Genomic DNA, 229 nt, shown 5'->3' with positions numbered 1-229 from the left:
GTTGTTGTTGTTGTTCTTCTTCTTCTTCTTCTTCTTCTTCTTCTTCTTCTTCTTCTTCTTCTACTTCTTCTTCTTCTTCTTCTTCCTTCTTCTTCTCTACTCCTTCTCTTCCTCCTTTCCATCTCCTCCTCCTCCTCCTCCTCCTCCTCCTCCTCCTCCTCCTCCTCCTCCTCCTCCTCCTCCTCCTCCTTCTTCTTCTTCTTCTTCTTCTTCTTCTTCTTCTTCTTCT

The sequence above is a fragment of the Sorex fumeus genome, unplaced genomic scaffold (genome assembly GCF_029834395.1).
Source record: "Sorex fumeus unplaced genomic scaffold, SorFum_2.1 ptg000035l, whole genome shotgun sequence".
Taxonomy (NCBI): domain Eukaryota; kingdom Metazoa; phylum Chordata; class Mammalia; order Eulipotyphla; family Soricidae; genus Sorex; species Sorex fumeus.
This window is presented reverse-complemented; position numbering follows the sequence as displayed.